The sequence below is a fragment of the Herpailurus yagouaroundi genome, unplaced genomic scaffold, assembly GCF_014898765.1.
Source record: "Herpailurus yagouaroundi ecotype Mexico unplaced genomic scaffold, PumYag 188, whole genome shotgun sequence".
Lineage (NCBI taxonomy): Eukaryota > Metazoa > Chordata > Mammalia > Carnivora > Felidae > Herpailurus > Herpailurus yagouaroundi.
Genome location: NW_024412419.1, coordinates 28,185,989 through 28,208,465, shown reverse-complemented (window position 1 = coordinate 28,208,465; position 22,477 = coordinate 28,185,989). Strand labels below are relative to the sequence as shown.

The following is a 22,477-nucleotide window of genomic DNA, read 5'->3' as shown; positions in this document are numbered from 1 at the left end:
GAAAGCCCTTCATGCTGATTTCCCATCTCATGCCCTCCTATTTCAAGCGAAGAGCTGTTCAAACAAAAGTTCTCCACCCACCTCTGTTTCTCTCTCACATTCTCACTTCCACAGACATATGCATCTACACAAGAATTGCAAGGCAACATTTACAGACATAAGCTGTTTGTATCAAGAAAAGGAAATCTCCCCCACACACTCCAAAAAAAGTCTTTGAGCCACAGTTCTGCATCGGTCTTCCGTAAGATTCGCCTTACCCATTTTCATTCAGAATCTCAGGCTACAAAAGATGCATTTAAAAACTAGTTTTTCTAGGGGCGCCTGGGTGGCTCAGTCGGTTGAGCGACTGACCTCAGCTCAGGTCATGATCTCAGGGTTTGTGAGTTCAAGCCCCACATCGGGCTCGGTGCTGACAGCTCAGTGCCTGGAACCTGCTTTGGATTCTGTGTCTCCCTCTCTTTCTGCCCCTCCCTGACTTATGCCCTGTCTCTCTCTGTCTCAGAAATAAATAAACATTAAAAAAATAAAATAAAAAATAAAAAAATAAAAACTAGTTTTTCTAAAGGAAAATTGAGAGTAACTCTGCATTCTAAAATGAGTTCTTAATGGATACATTCAAGTGGGGTTTTTTTTCCCTAAAACAAAGGGACAGCTTGCTCCAAACGTGAATTCATGTGTCAACTGCTTGTAAAGCAGAAAATGCTTTCAGCTTATAAATGATAATTAAAAAAACAAAACAAAACAAAAACACTTTAGCACTAAGCTTCAGACAGGACTGTAAAAGGAGAAAGCTCAATAATATTCATCAGGACAGTTGTATGATTCCTTGTTTCAAATATTTCCACCAAAGTGTTAAACATGAAAAATAAACCCTAGACTTTGGAGGTTGGTCTTATTTTGAGCTTCTGTTCTTGGGATTCTTACTAATTGTAAATCTCTGAGGACACGGACAGGAGTGGTTACCTGGGAAGCCCAGTGTGACAGCCACTGGAAGCAGAATCTGGAAGCAAGTCACTTCTGCTGCACCGATGGCCTCGGACTACTCACGTCAGTGACATCAAGCATTGTGCTGAGGCTTTGGGCAAGAAGTAAAAATTAAAGATGCATGGTTAGACAAAACCAGCATCCTATAGTAAATGCCCAGGTTTGGTGCAAATGGAGAAAAACGGTGGATTTACGTTAGCAGTTTTCTCCAGGTGAATTAGATTTTTCACTGAGCACGCAACTGTTACCTCTTGTTGCTCACTAACTGCTTCAGTAAGTTCTAGAGAATTTGAGGCAAGTGGTCCTATTGGTTCCTTGGCCCTAACATACTTTGCAGAGGACATAAGTCAAACTAGTATATGATTATGTGGGTCCTAATTAGAATGCAGTGGTCATGTGCATATGCCTTTCATTGTTATTCCCTACATTTTCAAAAGGTGAATTTGTTAACCCCAGAAAAAAAAAATCAAGTCCATTCACCATAGATGGGAAAAAGAATTTGCAAAAAACAAAAAAGGATTCTCTTTAATTTTCTTGCTTATATATTCTAGACTGACTCCCAGAGTATATTTACTTCCAAACTGTGTTCTCCACTACCCACCCCCATCTTTTTGTATCTTACTGTCACAGCATTCTGTATAGATAATTCATAGAACTATAAATACTCTTCCAGGTGCAAGACTTTTAAAAAGTAATTATTCTCATGCCACTGCAGTTTTGTAATGAAATTGCTGATAAAAATACTCATATGAATATAAATCATATAAATGCTATAAAAACATATAAATGCACCACATCTATGTCTATATAATCCTCTCATGCAACACAGGATAGCTGATATGTATCTTGAAGGCTATATTTGGCTCAGGCTGGAGACAAAATCCAATCAGTAGGGAAGTGTCCCCAAGGTACTGCCAAGCCTCATTTGGCAACAATAGCAACGTGTGACAGCATTTAATGAAATATCATATCTTTTCAATTAAAATTTTATATACTAGAGGTTTACTTAAATTACACCAAACAATTTTCAAATCTAGAGCTTAGTGAGGCAACAGAGGATGAACTGTGTGCTATTTTGGAGCATTCATGTGAACACCATCATTATTTTTCATCATTAAAAAAACACTTCCCCCAAATAATAAATATTGAGAGAAATGAGCATCCTATAATACAACATCTATTTTTATTTTAAATGATTTATCCCTTTCTGGAGAGCCAAAAAAAATTAAACTTCATCAAAAGTCCTATTCAGGCTTTCCAAACCAGAATTAATAGCCTGTCATTTTACGTATGCAGTTCTTTCAATTCTGTGATTATGGAACAGTGGTTTTCTGATTTGTGTCTTCCAATGTGGGCAGCTGATTGTACACTGTGGTTAGCTGATATCTGTCTGGGAGGAAAGTTATCACCAGTGCATTGTGGGATGTTGTGGTCCAGAATGCTTGCCAGTTGCAAAGTCTGACAATCAGAAAAGGAGCAAAATACATTCAGCACCTCCTTTGTTTAGTCCCAATTACAAAAGCTGCAGACATACATTTTATAAAAGATTGATTAAACATTTCAAACAATCACTGTAGATGGAACTGGTAGATGCCAGATTGTCAGCACCAAACTATCCAGACAAGGAAAAGGCAATTTTAGATGAAAGGAGTGATTTTTTTTTCATTTATTATTATTATGTGTGTGCATGTGTATATATGACAAGCTAATGGCCCTAGGAATTATCAAATTAGTGGATTTTGTGTCTGCTGATTTCTCAATTTCTCAGTCTCATAGTTAATTTATTTAACTGCCTTCTAATTAGTAATTCTCAGCAAATAATATCACCATTTAATTGGGTAGGCTTTGCATGCTTGGCAAATCCTTCAACATCTATACCTTATTATTCGATATTCATAACACTTTTGGTTAAATTGGGCTGATGTAATATTACCAATAAAAAAAAAAACTTGAAACTCAGAGAAGGTATATGACTTACCTCAGGTTTACACTGCTTTTTTAAAGGCTGTAACTAAACAGAATATCCTCATTCCTAGTAGGATGATCTTTCTACTATCATTATAGCCACTCATAATGATGTTTTTTCATGCATTGTGCAACTGGTCCTGAAAACAGAAGTAAAGATAAGAGCAATCATTTGATATAGATTGTTCTGTGTACCAACAGTTCCAGATAACAGAGTCCCCATAAAATACAAGGATTATTATAATTTTTGGAAGTGTCAAAAATAATTAGATGGTTGTTGCTAGACACTGGCCAGCTGATGGACTGGTTGAGATACCTTCACAAATAGGATTTCAGAGAAGTCAAAGCTGAAATTCTACTGATGACTCTTCCCTTTTGGTTGCATGTCACCCAAATCCCCATCTTCCTATCATCCTAAGACCCATAACTGTTCCAAACAGTGAAGAGGGGCAGACAAGGTACCTTCCTACTCCACTACAAAATCTGTTTTGTCCCTACTAAGAAGTAACATGTATCAGTAACAACTTAAATCAGTACACATTTCCTCATGTCAATATATTGCAACATATCTTAACTCATTTGATCCTAAGATCTTTGTGCAATAAGCAAATATTAAAAACGACATTTGAAAGAGAGAGAGACACCATTGAGACTCAGCAAAGTGAAGTGATATCTGTGAGGTTCCGCAGCTCATAAGAGGTAGGTCAGGAATAATAATTCAAATCTTTTGACTCCAAATTCAGCACCTTTCAATCACATCTATGAGACCAGAGAACTCAGGAACTTTCCCTGGAGAGTTTATATATATATATATATATATATATATATATATTTTGCTTCTTCTGTTCTCTCACTAGGGGTGACTAGGTGCTCATTGCCCAGAGATTCTGCATGAAGGGTTCCTTGCCACTTCCAGGTAGATATAAGAGGAATGCTGAGATCTTTTTTCTGTTTTCTTTTCCCATCAACTAAAATGGTGATATGTAGACTCCCTCTGTTAGAGAAACACAAGCACAACTGGTATAGGAAACAAATGTGTGCTGCTGGAAGCTTATATAATTTTGGTGGCCCTTTTCAAGAAAAATAATACAAAATTATAACACAAAATTAGATATTAAAGCAAATTTTACTTAAAATGAATATAATCTCAAACCAATTACAAATCTTTAAAAACTGACAAACTGAGGGGCACCTGGTGGCTCAGTTGGTTAAGCACTGACTCCTGACTCTGGCTCAGGTCATGATCTCACAGTTCATGGGATGGAGCCTCATGTCAGGCTCTGCACTGACAGCACAGACCCTGCTTGGGATTCTCTCTCTCCCTCTCTCTCTCTCTCCCCCCCCTCCCTGCTCATGCACACATGTGCTCTCTCTGAAAATAAATAAATAAAACTTTAAAAAAACACTGACAAATGGCAATATGCAAAAAACTAATATCATTATTTATTTATAAACTAATACATGTCTAAAATACTATTTTCATATATTTTCTTGCTGAATATAATTTGCTTCTTTAAATGATGAGGATTTTGTCATATAATTTTCTTTTAAGTTTATTTATTCATTTTGAGAGAGAGAGAGAGATCTCAAGTCAGGGAGGGGCAGAGAGAGAGAGGAAAAGTCAGAATCCCAAGCAGGCTCTGCACTGTCAGCACAGAGCCCAATGAGGGGCTCAAACCCACAAACGGAGGGATCATGATCTGAGCCAAGGTCAGATACTTAACCAACTGAGCCACCCAGATGCCCCTGTCATATAATTTTCAATTTAAAAAAAAAAGCAAAAAAGATGAGTTTCATTCTCCTGGCATGTTTTTATTTTCTTTCCACTCACAATTTGGGAGCCAAACCTCATAGGGCCCATTCATATTGAAATATGACCTCAGGGATTCATCCTGTTTGAGTTGGCATAATGCATAAGAAAAGTATTATGGGAAGACATTTCTGCCCCAGGAGGGTTTAAATCTAGCTAAGAAAGAGCTCAGCAACACCAGCTTAGGAACCCTTCCAGCTAACCATCTAACCTGAACTGTTAGTGCAGAAGACACATGTAGAAACCTTGGAAAATACCCATGATGTTTAATCATAACAGAAGGACTAGACTATATGGTTCCTTCCTAGCTTGAGAAAAGTGTGGCAGAAAGAATGTCTTTCTTAGAGACACAGAACAAAAAGTAGTCTGCTCTTAGGAGCGATCCTAATAACACTGACTGATTCTCCTTTTAATTCACTCATTCAAAACACACACACACACACACACGACCTTCAGTGTACCAGGCACTGTACTAAGCACTGGAGACTTGACAATGAACAAAGAAGCATTCCATGTATGTGCTACCTTAGAGCTCACCTTCCACTGCTGAACAGATTGGCAGATTTAGGCAATTTCTACTCCCAGGTAGATATAATCTACTTGGATGGAAAAAGTAAGTTCCCTAGGAAATCTTGAACAATTGTTTTCTCAGTAATTGCATGGAATTCTTGACTCTCCACTGTATGTTGAAGTAACTGGAACACTGCTTACCTCTGGTGATGATCAGGAATTAGTATCATGGAGGCACATTTCACTTGCTGACGTTTGGCATCCCAGGTCCTTGGAATCCAAATGAAGTCTCTGTAGCAATAATGGTGATAGGCACATAAAATTACAGAGGCAATTTAAGCCAGAAAAGAAATATCTCCTCACGTGAACTCTCTATGACAGGGCTGGGCTGAACTACCCTATTGTTTTTAAATCCATACCACAGCAGAAAAGTTTTAAAGATGCCAGAAAGCCCTTCAGCAGGATTTAGACACTTATCCACATGACATGTCACATTTTAGGGCACATTTTCATCATGACTCATTGTGTTTGTCACAAATGCTTGATATTATAAACAAGACCCTCATTTTAAGAACCTCATTTTCTAGCATCTAATTATCCTCCCAAAGCTATAATCCTTTGTTTGTGAAATCATAATTTATTCCCATAGAAATATGATTATGACTTCAGGTAAAGGAATAAACAGGAGAAACAGATGAAACTTTTAAAACGATATTCTTCTTTCATGCAAATCTCTCTAGCAATAAAGTGAGAATTAAGAAAATAGGAAATGCATGATGAGCTGGTAAGATTGTGGCTAAATATACTCTTTCTAAAATTTTCTCAGCACCAGGTGCTTGAAAGTACACAACTTATTTAGAACTGCAAGAGCTATCTCTTCTTTTTTTCCATTCTGATTTAGGGGTACTTTCAATATTTTACAAAATTTTTACGTTACTTAATTCTTAAATTTCACTCTTCCTGTAAATCTTTTTAACTTTCTGAAGTCCAATTTCATCCACATGGGTAAAATTTCTAAAGGTCATATTTATGTCCATAGCTTTCAGTACGAATTCTACAAATTGTTTTGTAGGTCCTTGACTTTCTAACATTGTATATTTAAAATAGCAAAAAATGCTAATATGTTCAATGTTAAAATGAACCCCACGCACACACACTGTACATGTATTATAAATGTTATACATATACATATTATAAATGGTAATATGTTAAATGTTAAATGGACCTTACATACAATAACTTATTTACTGATATTGGTAGATAAAATGTGATTAACTTATTCAGTCTGAATTATTTCCCCCAAATTCCACTGGTTACATTATCATATCCAATGGTATATTTCTTCTAAATTCTTATTGTTGACTCTTTTTTTTACACTATCGACCTACTCGACTTCTTGACTCTTCTTCTCTAAGGCCATTGACATGCCTCTCTCCTGATTCTCTTTCTGCATCTCTAGTTATTACTTCTGGGTCTTTCTTCTATGCTTCCATGCATCTTCTGGCACCTTATTGAGACAATTCTACAAGCCTCGAACATTGAACCTCTGCATTTATTTCTCTCACTCATGCTTCTGTGTTAACTCAAAATCTGATGGCATGAAATGCTATGGCTTATCAATGTCTCCCAGACCAAACTCATTCTACCTTGCTTTCTCACTGGCCCATAAGATTTCTCCTCATAGATGTCCTCCCCAGAAATAATGTCATGTCATACTCAATGCACTAAGGGAAACCTTTTTCTAAAATACTCCCTTTTTGTTTTTAAGTAAGCTTTACGCCCAGTGTGGAGCCCAGCATAGGGATTGAACTCATGACCTTGAGATCAAGACCTGAGCTGAGATTGAGAGTCAGATGCTTAACTGACTGAGCCACCCAGGCATCCTTGTACTTCCTTTCTTTAGCATTGTTTTGGTGTTAGTTAGCTGCAACATTCTTTTTACCTCCACAACTAGGAACCTTGGAGTCATCTTTAAATATCCCTTTTGCCTCATCCTCTGCATCCAGTCTGTCACTATATCAATACACTTCCTTATTTAAAATGTTGCATTTCGGTGCGCCTGGGTGGCTTGGTCGGTTAAGCGTCCAACTTCGGCTCAGGTCACGATGTCGCCGTCCATGAGTTCGAGCCCCGCGTCGGGCTCTGTGCTGACAGCTCAGAGTCTGGAGCCTGTTTCGGATTCTGTGTCTCCCTCTCTCTCTGCTCCTCCCCTGTTCATGCTCTGTCTCTCTCTGTCTCAAAAATAAATAAACGTTGAAAATAAAATTAAATAAATAAATAAATAAATAAATACAATGTTGCATTTCCCTCCATTTCTACACTAATCCCACAATTGGGGCCTTCATCAACATCAACTAAACACTTCCCAGCTGATCTCCTTGCCTCAACATTACTCACCTGCCAATAGAAATGGATCAATCACTCCCAAACAGTCCATTAACATGCTAGTCCCTATTTCAAGAACATGATACAAGTCCCACTTCTGTATCTCCTGCTTCCAATCTAATTATCTTCTCCCCATCTTATTTATCCAACCTGATTTCTGACTAATCCCCATCGTATGGTTTGTAATATAGTAATCCCCTCCTTCCAAATATTTTCCTATGATATTTTTCCTACTATCTTTTGTGTGCAGCCCCTCTGTCTGGTAAAATATAAATTTTGTCTCCACCTATTCAAATTCTACTTCTCCTTCAAAGGCCACCAAAATTCCCTGCCTCTGACTAAATCTCTCCCATCTCTAAAGTGCTACCTCACTGAAGTTCTAAGCCACTTGGCACAATTCTAATAAATGACTACAACAGCCTGCATGATGCTTTTTGGCCAGATCTCACAGGGCTGCTGCCCTAGTGAATTCACCATCATTCTAGCTGTGACTGCCGTCTTTACACTTTTAAGAACTCAAATTCTTCTCATCATTCAGATATGATCAAGCCCTAATGAGTGGGGGAGAGGGAGAAGAGTGGGAGAGAGAGAGACAGAGAGACAGAGAGAGAGAAAGACTGGATTAGTCCTAAACCCAGGTCAACAATCCATAGCTATATGAACTCAAGAAAGTGACTCAAACTTTCCTAAGTCCTTGATTCCTCATGGTGAAAATTGGGGTATTAATATCAACTTTCTCTAGCACACTACACTGCTATGAAAATTAAATAAGATAATTTATGTGGAAGAACATTGTAAAGCATTATATAAATGTACAGAATTATTATTAATTCATGATAACAAGATTCATGAGGTACTTAGTTCTAAGCCATAAAGTTAATTTAATAATTTATAAGGAGGGATAAATATTTCTGCTGACTGGAAGATGTGTGTGCTCTTGAGGTAAAAGCATACTTGGATTAAAGGATTGAAGGAACTGAGTAAATAATTATCAGATTTGGGGAAAATAAATCCTAACAGATTTGAATGGTCTTGAGTGAGAGTTTGCAATAATTCTTGATATTTTAGGGGATGGTAGATAAGTAGTAAAAATAAGAATCATGGACTCTTTTCTGCAGATATCCAGCTCCACCTTGGCATGGAGATTTGTGTTAGCTTTGAAATCAGAAGATGGGTGTATTTTCTGAATTTATGTATTCCTCATGCAGTTGGAGACTAGTTGTACCTTATCACTGATAATTAACTCCTATGATAATATGACTTATGTTTTCACGTCCCTTAGCAGCATATTATCTCTAAGAATAATTTGCTTTCCCCTGTGCATTCCATTATTGATTTTTTTTTTGACGAATGTGCAAATAACACAGTCTAAGATCATACCCTAGCTCTGTCCCTTACTAGTTATGTTATCTTGAGCAAGTGACTTCACACGCCTCTCTTCTCAGTTTTCCCATCTGTAAAATGGAAATAATGATGTACTTACATCATAGATTGTATTGAGGATCAAATGAGTTAGTACGTGACATATAGTAAGATCCGAATACATTTTGTATGTTGCTTTAACACCTATTTCATTATGTTTGTATCATAACCATCTCTGCATATCTGTCTACTTTGCCAGACTGTAAGCATCTTCAGGAGCTCTCTGCTATATTTCTCTTTGTGAACTTCTCAGTACTCTCAGTACTTTGGTCACCAAAAAGTGTTAAATATATTTGGGAAATAAATCCAGGACCCTTTCATGTAGGTGTCTTGCATTCCCAACTAATATATAATACTGGAAGCTTTGTAAGCCCTCATTCAAGGTTAAAGGTATGTCAGATACTCCTCTTATTTCCCCCTGAACAACAGGCACTTAATAAATATTGATGATTTTTTTACTTTCTGTGACGAGTGTTCTACCTAAGATTCTCGTGAAACATAAGTAATGAAGCATGTTGGTCCAGGACTTTTATCCCATATTCTCCTTTATCTTCCCTTTTTCTATATGCCTTCAGTTCCCACAGCATCAATCAGTGATGGCAATGACTACAACAGTGCCCAGTAGGTGCAAAGCCAGCTGTAGAGGAATCACCACTCTGATCACAGAAACAAGCATTTCAAAATTAATAAAATATTAATTGGTACTTTACTAAGACTTGGAAGAAGCTGAGAAGCACAGAAGAGAATTAATAACTAGCCAATGTTTTCAATATGACAGAAAACAAATCTATGAGAACAAGGCCCTTTATGCATTGCAGAGAGAGACTAAGAATTTGATGCTATTTATGGATTCATTTTCTTCACAGACATAAAATAATTCCTTTCCTTCCCAAAAGCATGGGTAATTATTGGTGGTACCATCTTGCAATGAGTAGCACTGTCACAAGATTATTCTTTTCCTTATTTTACATAAATTTATTTTGATGCCACTTGATTTTTTAGAGAATAATTTATATTCATATACTGTAAAATTCAATTAGATTACAATTTTTAATCACCAACAATACAATGTACTCTCTGGCTCCTCAAGAGAAATGCATTTCTCTAATTTCCTCCCTTGTAGTTTGGAGATACAAACTATATTGTTTTTTAAAAATTCATTCATGTGTCTATTCCACAAAATACAGCACATCTCTAATTAGGCTATGAGCTAATACAAGCAGATGTCCTACGTTAATTATTCTTGCAAGTACCTAACACAGTGGCTAGTACTTGACAGGTATCCAGTAAAAATGTGTGGAATAAATTAATGAATTAACAAAGGGACAAATGTATGCCCACCAAATTCTAGCAGTTTGGGAGTTTCAAATGAGAGAACTGAGGCTTGCCTGTAAGAGATTTACAACAAAGTTGTGGAAAAAATATATACTCAAAAGATAATAATATAGTATTAAACTTCAGCTTCCAGTTATAGTAATCTCTGAGCTGGAGTAGTCCTTGTACAGTAAACAATTATAAAACTGGACAAAACCATGGAGAGAAGGAAGTCCCATGTTTTCTCTAGCTCTATGGAGACAACTGCCCCAAACCAGTACAGATAAATAGAACCCACACAGGACACAATGGTTCTGCTGTGATAAAGAGATGAATATCAATATTTGAAGTGGCAGAAGCTACAGAAATCTTCAGGGACAAACACCAGAAACAACTGACTTGGGCTCAGGGTGGATTCTAGGAGTCTGTGTCAAGTCCTCACAAGTCCTCAGCCAGAGTGTGGGACACCCACATGAGGTTGACACTACATGGGATTGTACAGTAAGTGGCTGTTATGAGGTCTAAGGTATGACAGACAGAATAGGGCTCCAACAGTTATGAGAGGCTTTGGAGTTCTGTCCCAGCCAGAGTAAACAAATCTGGTTCACACTATGGGCATCAAGGTGAAACACAAAAAGTGCAGGTGTTTGAAATTAAAACTACACTAAAGAGTAAAATTTACTCTAGATCCACCATAACAATGCTTAAAAGTGAACAATGCCTCTCAAGATCCTGAAGACAGGACAATGTTTGGAGTTTAATGTGCAGCATATTTAGAAGAACTTTTAAAACACTTTGAGGGTTTCAGTGACCCACCCTAATAAAGAAAGATTTACATAAGTTCAGGGTGATCATCTAGTAAAAGACTTCCTATTAGAAAAGGAATCAACAGAGGCACCAGGGTGGATTAACTCTTGATTTTGGCTCAGGTCATGATCTCACAGCTCCTGAGATTGAGCCCCATATCCCACTCCACACAGACAGCTTGGAGTCTGCTTGGAACTCTCTCTCTCCCTCTCTCTCTGACTCTCCCCCACACATTCTCTCTCAATCTCTCTCTCTCTCTCTCTCTCTCTCTCTCTCTCTCTCTCTCTCTCAGTAAATAAAATAAACATTAAAAAAAGGAAATCAACATTCTTCAGAGGAATATAATAGAGCACAGGGTCCCTTTAATGTGCCATTAAAAGTGTCCAGTAAGCAATAAAAATATTACCAGATGTACAAACAGGAAAATTAGAACCATAGTCACATAAAAAAGTAAACAAACAAAAAACTGACCTGACATACTGCAGATGTCAGATTTAGCAGATACATTCTTCAAGATATGTATATAGGGGTGCATGGGTGGCTCAGTCAGCTAAGTGTCTGACTCTCGGTTTCAGGTCAGGTCAGGACCTCACAGTTTTGTGAGATCGAGCCCCATGTTGTGCTCTGTGCTGGCAGTACAGAGCCTGCTTCGAATTCTCTCTCTCTTCCTTTCTCTCTGCCCCTCCCCAACTGATGCTGTCTCTGTGTCTCTAAAATAAACTTTTAAAAATGTGTATACATATTTTAAAGATACATATTTATTTTGAAGATATATATGTACATGTAGGCCAGGAGATATGGACCTTATATCTTTATAGACTTGAATAAACAAAGAAAAACATCAAGCAGAATTCTATACTCAACCAAGTATTTTTAAATAAATATGAAATAAAGACATTTTGGGTGGCTCAGTTAAGTGTCTGACTCTTGGTTTCTGCTCAGGTCATGATCTCACCGTTTCATGACTTCAAGCCCTGTGCCCTGCATCAGGCTTTGTGCTGACAGCACTGAGCCTGCTTGGGAGTCTCTCTGTTCCTCTCTCTCTGCCCCCTCTCCTGCTCATGCTCTCTCTCTCTCCCAAAATAAATAAATTGTAAAAAAAAAAAAAAAAAAAGAAAGAAAAATATTTGCAAATGAATAAAGAAATTGTTAGCAACAGATAAAACAGTATTAGAAATATTAAAGGATGTTCTTCTATTTTTAATTTTTTTTATAATTTAACTTTATTTATTTTTTGTATTTTTTAAGATTTACATCCAAATTAGTTAGTATATAGTGAAGCAATGATTTCAGGAGTAAATTCCTTAATGCCCCTTACCCATTTAGCCCATCCCCCTCCCATGACCCCTCCAGCAACCCTCAGTTTGTTCTCCATATTTATGAGTCTCTTTTGTTTTGTCCCCCTCCCTGTTTTTATATTATTTTTGTTTCCCTTCCCTTATGTTCATCTGTTTTGTCTCTTAAAGTCCTCATATGAATGAAGTAATATGATTTTTGTCTTTCTCTGACTGACTAATTTCACTTAGCATAATACCCTCCAGTTCCATCTATGTAGTTGCAAATGGCAAGATTTCATTCTTTTTGATTGCTGAGCAATACTCCATTGTATATATATATATATATACCACATATATATATATATGTATATATATACACCACATCTTCTTTATCCATTCATCCATCGATGGACATTTGGGCTCTTTCCATACTTTGTCTATTGTTGATAGTGCTGCTATAAACATGGGGGTGCATTTGTCCCCTCGAAACAGCGCACCTGTATCTCGTGGATAAATGCGTAGTAGTGCAATTGCTGGGTTGTAGGGTAGTTCTATTTTTAGTTTTGTGAGGAACCTCCATACTGTTTTCCAGAGTGGCTGCACCAGCTTGCATTCTCACCAACAATGCAGAAGAGATCCTCTTTCTCTGCATCCTTGCCAACATCTGTTGTTGCCTGAGTTGTTAATGTTAGCCATTCTGAAAGGTGTAAGGTGGTATCTCATTGTGGTTTTGATTTGTATTTCCCTGATAATGAGTGATGTTCAGCATTTTTTCATGTGTCAGTTGGTCATCTGGATGTCTTCTTTGGACAAGTGTCCATTCATGTCTTTTGCCCATTTCTTCACTGGATTATTTGTTTTTTGGGTATTGAGTTTGAGAAGTTCTTTATATATTTTGGATACTAACCCTTTATCTGATATGTCATTTACAAATATCTTCTCCCATTCTGTCGGTTGCCTTTAAGTTTTGCTGATTGTTTCCTTCTCTTTGAAGCTTTTTATTTTGATGAGGTCCTAGTAGTTCATTTTTGCTTTTGTATCCCTTGCCTCTGGAGACGTGTTGAGTAAGAAATTGCTGAGGGCAAGATCAAAGAGGTTTTTGCCTGCTTTCTCCTCAAGGATTTTGATGGCTTCCTGACTTACATTGAGATCTTTCATCCACTTTGAGTTTATTTTTGTGTATGGTGTAAGAAAGTGGTCCAGGTTCATTCTTCTGCATGTCGCTGTCCAGTTTTCCCAGCACCACTTGCTGAAGAGACTGTCTTTATTCCATTGGATATTCTTTCCTGGTTTGTCAAAGATTAGTTGGCCATATGTTTGTGGGTCCATTTCTGGGTTCTCTATTCTGTTCCATTGATCTGAGTGTCTGTTCTTGTGCCAGTACCATACTGTCTTGATGATTACAGCTTTGTAGTATAGCTTGAAGTCTGGGATTGTGATGCCTCCTGCTTTGATTTTCTTTTTCAAGATTGCTTTGGCTATTCGGAGTCTTTTCTGGTTCCATACAAATTTTAGGATTATTTGTTCTAGCTCGGTGAAGAATGCTGGTGTTACTTTGATAGGGATCATGTTGAATATGTAGATTGCTTTAGATAGTATCAACATTTTAACAATATTTGTTTTTCCTATCCAGGAGCATGGAATCTTTTTCCATTTCTTTGTGTCTTCTTCAATTTCTTTCATAAGCTTTCTATAGTTTCCGGCATACAGATCTTTTTTTACATGCAGATTCTCTCTCTTCATCTCTCTCTGCCCCTCCCCTGCTCATGCTCTCTCTCTCCCAAAATAAATAAATTATAAAAAAAGAAAAATCTTTGCAAATGAATAAAAAAATGAAATTGTTAGCAGCAGATAAAATAGTATTAGAAATATTAAAGGTGTTCTTCTAGATGAAGGAAAATTATAATAAATGGAAAATTAGATCTATTTCCCATGATGGGTGATGTTGAGCATCTTTTCATGTGTCTGTTAGTCATCTGGATGTCTTCTTTGGAAAAATGTCTATTCATGTCGTCTGCCCATTTCTTAACTAGATTATTTGTTTTTTTAGTGTTGAGTTTCATAAGTTCTTTATAGATACTGGATACTAACCCTTTATCTGATATGTCATTTGCAAATATCTTCTCCCATTTTGTAGGCTGCCTTTTGGTTTTGTTGATTGTTTCTTTTGTTTTGCAGAAGTCCCAATAGTTGATAAAGTCCCAATAGTTCATTTTTGCTTTTGTTTCCCTTGCATAAAAGCATGATGAGATACCACCTCACACCTGTCAGAATAGTTAAAATTAACAACACAGAAAACACCAGAGGTTGGGGAGGCTATGGAGAAAGAGGAACCCTCTTACACTGTTGGTGGGAAAACAAACTGGTGCAGTCACTCTGGAAAAGAGTATGGAGGTTCCTCAAAATATTTAAAATAGAACTATCCTATGACCCAGCAACTACACTACTAGGTATCTACTCAAAGGATGCAAAAGTACTGATTCAAAGGGCATATGCACCCAATATTTATAGCAGCATTATCAACTATAGCCAAATTATAGAAAAGGCCCAAAAATCCATCCACTGATGAATGGATAAAGAAGATATGGTATGTATATGTACACACACACACACACACACACACACACACAAATATTAATTACTCAGCCATAAAAAAAATGAAATCTTACCATTTTCAATGATGTGGATGGAGCTCAAGTGTATTATGCTAGGTAAAATAAATCAGCCAGAGAAAGACAAACGCATATGATTTCACTCATATGTGGAATTTAAGAAACAAAAGAGATGAACATAGGGGAAGGGAAAAAAAAGAAGGAGGCAAACCATAAGAGACTCTTAATTACAGAGAACAAACTGAAGGTTTCTGGAGAGGAGGTGAGTGGAGAATGGGTTAAAGGAGTGATGGATATTAAGGGGGCAATGTTGTGATGAGCATTGGGTGTAATATATAAGTGATGAGTCACTAAATTCTACTCTTGAAACCAATATTACACTATATGCTAACTAAAATTTAAAGTAAAACTTAAGAAAAAAATTAGATCTAGAGGTAGAAAGTTATTCCTAAGGCAAATCTAAAACATAACAAAACTTAAAACAAAATTTTAAAGTAACAATTTTTTAAAAATGAAAGACGCCTGAATGTCTCAGTCAGTTGGGCGTCTGACTTTGGCTCGGGTCATGATCTCTCAGTATGTGAGTTTGAGCCCCATGTCAGGCTCTGTGCTGACAGCTCGGAATCTGGAGCCCGCTTTGAATTCTGTGTCTCTCTCTCTCTCTGCCCCTCCCCCACTCATACTCTGTCTCTGTCTCTCTCTCAAAAATAAATATTACAAAAATTCAAAAAAATGAAAAAAGGGCAGTACAAAGAATTCCCATACTTCCTCTACCTGAATCAAGCAGGTTCTCCTATTATTAACATCTTGCATTAGTGTGGTACAGTATTTATTATAGTTAACATTACTTTTGGACAATTCTCAGCCATTATTGCTTTAAATATTTCTTCTGCTCCTTTCTCTCTTCTCCTTCTAGTTTCCCAATTACTAGTATCTTACATATTTTGTATTTGTCTTAGATATCTTGGATATACTGGGATGTTTTGGCTTTTCATTTTTGTTTCTCTTTGCATTTCAGTTTGATAGGCTTCTATTGACCTATCTTCATTTTCACTGATTCTTTCCTTGGCTGTATCCAATCTGCTAATAACCTGTCAAAGGCATTCTTAATTTCTGTTACAGTGTTATGATTTCTAGCATTTCCTTTTGAATTGTACCTGGAGTTTTCCTACCTCTGTTTATATTACGCATCTATTCTTGCATATTATCTACTGTTTCCATTAGAGCCTTTAACATATTAATCATGGTTATTTTAAATTCTCTGATAATTTTATTAAAATGTATCACATCTGAGTCTAATTTTGATGTTTATGTCTTCATTTTCTTCACCTTGAATTTAAAAAAATTAATGTTTATTTATTTTGAGAGTGAGAGAAAGCAAGTGAGACAAAGAGAGAGGGGAGTGAGACGGGGGAGAGAAAGAATCCCAAGCAGGCTTTGCATTGTCAGTACAGAGCCCAAAATGGGGCTTGATCTCACTAACCTTGAGATCATGACCTAAGCCAGTATAAGAGTCAGGCACTTAACTGACTATGCCACCCAGGTGCCCCTTTTACCTTGTAATTTTTTTGTGTTGTTGGTAAATGCATTAATAGGAACTTAGGCTTTTACTATGAGGGTTTTTCTTTTAAATCTGGTTAGGAGCTGAGCTGTGTTTAATGTTTGCTTTTGGTATAGGTGTCAGAGGTCTTAGTTTCTTCTAATCTTCTAGTTGTTTTTTTGTTTTTTCTCCCTCAATTGTTTTTGGGTTTCCCTGAGAATTTCTTTCTAAGTAAAATCTGTATCTTGAAAGTGTCTTGGTTGTAATCCATTATTATCCTGAAGTCCTGTTGATGTGGTTCTAGTGTTAAGGAAGGGAAGCATTCTGTAATCTTATGATTGACTCTCAACTTTTTAGCAAGCTTGAGTTCCTGGGCTGTGATCTTCAGAAGAATTCATTAGCCTTTTTCACCCTTCCCCTACCTGAGATAGGGAGGCTAGACAAGGCTGTGGGTGTCTAATTTCCCTTCCTCCATGTCAGATAAGAATCAAGATGAAGTAGCTTCCTTTGGAGAGCAAGGATTTGTTACAAAGAACTCTCTGAGCATATTTAGAAGGAAATTTTTGCAGATTGTTTGGACATATAACATTCCTTAAGATGTACAGTGTTATAATTTGATATACGTATATATTGCAAAAAGATTACCCAGCTGTATTTAAAATTATTTAATTTTCTTCTTTCCTTGCCTGAAGCAGGAGGAATTTTTTTTTCCTCTGATCTTTGCTATGAGAATGTGGTGGAGCTCTTGGAGATAATACCCATCCATGTGTGGGGACCTCCCTAAAACTGGGCCCCCAGAAGTTTTACTTCTCAAGTTAGTTCACATTCAGACTCTAGTAATTCCTCAGAGTTACCATATAAGTGTTCCTACCTGTTTCTGGCTTCAGGGGTTTCTGCTTCACCTTAGCTGATCTCAGCGGTGGCTCACCATATTCAATTTACTGTCTTTCTAACATACAGAGTTCTAACTGTAACCTCAATCCTCTGATAGAGCTAAGAAAAGTCATTAATTTTATTTTTTAGGCTTTTTCTTTTATTGTAAGGACAAGAGTGATCATTTCCAAGCTCTTTACACAACACAGCTTAAACCAGAAGTCATTTATTTTTTTCTATTCTCTTAGCATATTTCCTGTGTTCGATACAGTATTAGTAAGTATAGTTATCATGCTCACACGTTAGGTCTCTAGACTTATTTATCCCATATAATTTAACTTTCTACCCTCTGACCATCATCTCCTGATTTCCTATACCTCCATTCCACTGGTAATCACTATTCTACTTTCCACTCCTATGAGTTCAGCTTTATTTATTTATTTTTTTGAGATTCCACATATACATGAGATCATACAATATTTTGAAAATGGTGCCAAGTTAATTCAATAGGTATGCCTGTAATTTGAACAAACAACTAAATAACCACATAGAAAAAGTAATGAATGTGAAACAGTACCTTTTAAAATACAGAAAAATTAAATTATTCAAGTGGATCCAGACTAAAACATAAAAGCTAAAATGTGACAATATTTACAAGAAATACAAAATAAAATCTTCACAAAGTGGGGCAGGCAGTGATTTATTAGAAAGACACAGGGGTGCCTGGGTGGCTCAGTCAGTCAAGCATCTGATTCTTATTTCAGCTCAGGTCATGATCTCATGGTTCATGGGATCCAGCCCTGAGTTGAGTTCTGCACTGACAGGGAGAAGCCCACTTGGGATTCTCTCTCTCCCTCTCTCTGTGCCCCTTCCCTGTGCTCTCTCTCTCTCTCTCTCAAAATAAATAAACTTTAAAAACAAAAAAGAAAGACATAAAAAGCTCAAGTTGTAAAAAATATATAAAATAATGACTTCCTTAAATTAAGAATGCCCTTCAGAAGATACCAATTAATATTTTTTTAAAATGACACAGACTATAAGACATACATTTGTATTTATGTTTGTATGTGAATGTATATACATACATAAAGAACTCCTGTAATTCAGTAATAAGAAAATCTGACAAAAGTAGGTGTGCAAAAGACTGGAACAAGCACTTGATGAAAGAAGATAGGGGCACCTGGGTGGCTTAGTCAGTTGAGCATCTGACTTTGGCTCAGGTCATGATCTTACAGTTCATGAGTTTGAGCCCCACATTGGGCTCTGTGCTGACAGCTCACAGCCTGAAGTCAGATTCAGATTCTGTTCTCCCTCTCTCTCTGCCCCTCCCCAGCACTCTCTCTCTCTCTCTCAAAAATAAACGTTAAAAACTTAACAATAAACTTAAAATAAATTAAAAATAAATAAATAAAACTAAAATAAGATAAAGAAATGGCCAATAAACAAAAAACATTCTCAACATTATTTGCCACCAAAGCAATGCACCTTAAAACTAAAATGAGATGTAACTTCACACATGCTATAATAACAAAATTTTATAATTTTATACTTTTTTTAATTAAAAAAAATTAAACATTGACAATACCTAGTGTTAGTGAAGATTTTGAACAACTGGAACTATCACATATCGCTACTAGGAGTGAAAAAAATGCTACAACTGGGCAGGGAAATTTCTTACATATTCAAATATACACCTTTCCTGAGATTTTGCAATTCCATTCATCAGTTTAATCAAGAGAAATGTAAACATCCTTCCAGAGAAATATCTGTACATAAATGTTTATAGCAGGCTTTATGCACAATAGCCAGAAACTAAACACAACCCAAATATCAATAAACCGGTGATTTTTAAAAGATGTATGGATATACATGCAATGGAACACTGCTTATCATTAAAAAATATACAAACTACTAAAAATGCAACCTATAATGCATTATATATAACCTATAATGCAACCAAAAATGCATTATAGGTTCATCTCACAGACATAATGAATAGCAAGGGAACCTAAGTCAAAGGGATCATACTGTATAGCTTCCTTTATTTGAAGTTCTAAAATAGCCTGCTAAACTATGGTGATGGGAAAGAAGACATGTCAGGTAGGAGGGTAGACTGCTAACATGCACAAAGAGACTTTGGTACTTTGGAGATGATGGAAATGTTTCATATATTGAATAAACATTTGTCAAAACTAATGAATTCCTTAGTTAAAAGCTATGTATTTTATTAAATGAAAACTAATTTCATTAAAATTGATTAAAATAAATTTGTCTACACAATTCCCTGTGTCTAGAGGAATGCCTAGAACATAATGGGCTCATGATAAACATTTCTTAAATGAATGAGTGAATTAACCAAAAAATGTAAAAATGTATAAATAATTAAATAAATGAATATATACATCAATTCTGGGATGAATTGGGAAGGCAATAATTACTATAGAAGGTCAAAAAAGGGAGAGTTTGGTGAGAATTTGGAGAGGAAGAGAAGGTGATTCCAAATGGACCTGGAAATATACATCAATCATAAGTAAGAAATGGCTGTCACTTTGAGAAAAGGAAACCAGCATTTGAGAAAAAACACAAAGACAGGAATGATTATGAGTGTTCTTAGACTAATGAAGAAATGAATCTTCATCTGAAAACTCTCTTTAGAATTATAATAATTTTAATCAGTAAGTAATTATTATAATAAATAATTTGAACCAGGTATAGCAAATAGATTGAATTTATGAAAGAAAGAATGAAATATGGCCTTTTGTAGCAACGTGGATGGAACTGGAGAGTGTTATGCTAAGTGAAATAACTCATGCAGAGAAAGACAGATACCATATGTTTTCACGCTTATGTCAATCCTGAGAAACTTAACAGAAGACCATGGGGGAGGGGAAGGGGGAAAAAAAGTCAGAGAGGGAGGGAGCCAAAACATAAGAGACTCTTAAAAACTGAGACTAAACTGAGGGTTGACGGGGGGGTGGGAGGGAGGGGAAAGAGGGTGATGGGCATTGAGGAGGGCACCTGTTGGGATGAGCACTGGGTGTTGTATGGAAACCAGTTTGACAATAAATTTAACATTAAAAAAAAGAAAGAAAGAAATCAGGAAAACCTACTGCAATCATCTATCACAATATAATAATGATTGGTGATATAATAATCTAAGAACCAAGAGGTAACAGCTTAGATTTACGGTACAAGCATGCAACATAATAAGAAATATATATCTGTTCTCTACCCCTGATTCCTGACGTGGCACTCTTAAAAACCTGGAAATTTTCTTAGGGATAGCCTATTCAAAACCTTCCAGTGGCTTCTCATCACTCTAACAAATTAAATCCAAACTTTCTACTATATCCAACAAGAGCCTTCATGATCTCTACCTAAGTAACTCTCTAGATTCATCCCCTAGGGCTCTGCCTTGGCCCATACTGCTCAGGCCATTCTCTGAGGAACATGCTACCACTTTCTAGCCTCAGGGTCTTTACCTAGAACACTTTTCCTTAAAACATTCATAAAGTTTGATTCATCACTCCACTCAAAGCTCAGTGCAAATGATGTCACTGCCCCAGGAAGATTGACTTCATCACGCTATCAAAAATAGGATCACAAAACTTATCCTTTCATTCTCTGTCCCCTTACTCGGCTTTATTTATCATCATAGACTTCATATCGCTCTGAAAGCATGTTGCTTAGTTACTTATTTGCTAGTTGATCATCCAAATCTTTCTCCACCTCTAAAATACAAACTCCAAGAGGACTCTTACACATTAGTGATTCCCCAAAGTCTTTTTTGGAGTGAATGAATAGGTCATAAAAGCATAAGTTCCAACACTTACTACCTATATGAACTTGGAGAAGTTAATTAAACTTTCTAACTCTCAGAATCATCATTCCTTCAATGCAAATAAAAATAAGACTACTGCTATCTAGGATTTTATGGGGATTAAATTGGAGAATATATTCAAAGGACCCCATGTAGTACTAGCCCAGAGTAAGCAATAAATAAATTGTAGTCCTCACAGACTGGATGGGTCAAATGTATTCCAGCACCTTAAAAAGATGATAAATTATAAGGTTTTTACATTTTTAGTATGGGGCGGGGGGTGGGGGTATTCCCCATAATGTTAAAGGTTTTTCTTCTCAGAGTCCCCATTTGTGGAGCCACTTGAGGCTCTGGGAAAACCCACATGGGAAGCTATTAACAAAGTTCTAGGGCATAAAGCAACATGCTCTCATTTGTTCAACTTCAAAAACAGACTCAGTGCACATACTCTATCTGTACAACAACCATTTATAGAGTTCACTGATATTGTGATTCCTTGAGGCAAACTGACTATAAACTGGTTTAAGAGAAAATGAAAAAAAAAAAGTCTCTCTCTCATTTCAGTTCAGGTTATTGGAGTTTTGATTCCGACATGATTCCAAGTACATAAAAATCCAATCTGGAGTGAAGACACTTACAGCATGGTTGTTGGTGAATGCACCATAAAGGTATGAAACATCACATGACTGGGTGTACAGTTACAGCTCATTCAAGGGAGGAAACATGTCCAATACCCACTGCAACAGAAGTGCATGTTTCCAGAACCACAGGACTAGAGAGTGACATACGAACTCTGTGTTCGCTCTGTATTATAAAGACACTGTTTAGCTTTAGGAAACAGCTTAGAAGACTGTGATAAGGAAAGCCCATTCTCTTGAAGATTTATTATTTTTAAATTTCTATCTCAACACCATGAAGTCATGCTCGGTCTCTGAAAACAGATTTTGTGCGGCCACAGTCCTTCCGAGGAATTTTATGCAGAAGTCCAGGTAGCTCCCCAACTAGCTTCCCCACCACTGTTCTAATCCATCTCACACTTTGCTAGTAGATGAATGTGCCCCAAATGCACTACTGTCCCTGCCTGTCCTTTCCAAAAGCACTTACTGGATTCCCCATTGTTTGTTTATGGTTTGAATCTCAAATTCCTAAAGTTAACAT

General features: G+C 36.7%; 1 long non-coding RNA gene across 1 annotated transcript in view; it reads right to left on the bottom strand.

Moving 5' to 3' along the window:
* Positions 1-2,239: 2,239 nt before the first annotated feature.
* The window catches only part of LOC121044331 (uncharacterized), a 33,057-nt gene continuing 12,819 nt past the window's right edge, over positions 2,240-22,477 (bottom strand). The window contains exons 4-6 of the long non-coding RNA XR_005797251.1: positions 5,471-5,560; positions 2,963-3,089; positions 2,240-2,442 (exon numbers count right to left, since the gene is read on the bottom strand). This is a non-coding gene — a long non-coding RNA (uncharacterized LOC121044331). The remainder of the gene's footprint in view (positions 2,443-2,962; positions 3,090-5,470; positions 5,561-22,477) is intronic.